Source organism: Rhagoletis pomonella, unplaced genomic scaffold, assembly GCF_013731165.1.
Source record: "Rhagoletis pomonella isolate Grant_MI unplaced genomic scaffold, Rhpom_1.0 Rhpom_scaffold_00001, whole genome shotgun sequence".
Taxonomy (NCBI): domain Eukaryota; kingdom Metazoa; phylum Arthropoda; class Insecta; order Diptera; family Tephritidae; genus Rhagoletis; species Rhagoletis pomonella.
The window spans coordinates 56483433-56484777 of NW_023458555.1; positions in this window are offsets into that span (position 1 = coordinate 56483433).

The window sequence follows — 1345 nt, forward strand, 5'->3', positions numbered from 1 at the left end:
CTGTAAATCCTGCAAAACCTGCTATTCGTACTGCAGCTGGAACGCAACTAATATAGTATTAGGGCTAATTTCACAATCTAATCTTAAGTTGAACTTAAGTTCTAGTTGAGAAAAATCTTAGCTAAGAACAGTTTAAGGGTTTGTTCAAGTTTGCGTTTCACAATGCGTACTTAAGTATGGTAAATATATTGATAAAAAGTATGGCAGCTCCACAAAAAATGCTTTGTTTAGATGTTTCGACATATCTTAAAATACATAACAACTGAGGATATAGTGTATGCGGTTTATTTAAAGTGTAATATTTGAGCGAAGAAATATAAAATATTGAGCTTTATATATCAAAAAAAATTTCAGAAAATAAGAGGAGAATAAATTTCGGTCCAAATGAAATTGATTTGCTATCATCTTCCCAACTCAAATCAAAATCCATTTTGTGCCTTTTTTCATTTTTCCGACAAATTGTTTTGCTTCTCAATCAAAATTTATCATAAGCATCTTATTGCTAGATCAGCTGTTTTGCGACTTAAGCAGTGTTTGCATTATTCAACTTTGCGTTCAACAATTGCGTTCAACTCAACGCAGGGTTGCACGAAAAAAAAGTTGAATGGCTAAATGTTGGCTGGCGACCAACTTTGTTGAAAGCGATTAGTTGAAAGGCCATTCAACCAAAAGTTGAATGCAAAGTTGAACAATGCAAACACCTTTTTATGGCGAATATTTTGATATTTTTTCATATTTTGATATTTTTAGCCATTCAACTTTTTTTCGTGCAACCCTGCGCTGAGTTGAACGCAAATGTTGAACGCAAAGTTCAACAATGCAAACACACTTTTAGTTTACTTTTAGTCGCCGATGGCCGCGACTTAATGGGTCGATTACGGGTAGCAACGCAACCACGGTTCGGTTACCAGCTGGCAACGCAGCTGGAAACAAAATTTGTATTACGAGTGGCAACTATCGTCAGTTGCTGTAGAGTTATCGATAATCGAAATTTGACAGTGCGACAACCAGCAAGCGGCTGTAAACAAGCTGTGCGAGTAAAATTATATTATTAAAATAAAGAGTTTTAAAGAAAATACAGCAGTAAAACGAAGTTCATCATATTTGTTTAAAAAGAAGAGAAGTGCATAAACGCGGCCTCAATCAGGCAAAATTTAAAGATAATTCCAATTCTCTACAGCTACCGCGAGCACTGTAAGCAAAAGTTAATGCTTTCAATGTTTTTCTTTTATTATCGTTTTGTGTTCATTTTTAAAGCATATTGAGGACTTCCAAAAGGAGCTGTAGTATAATTGGTTAATAAATAGATGAACCTCTTCGTTCAACTTTAATACCTCCGCTCATA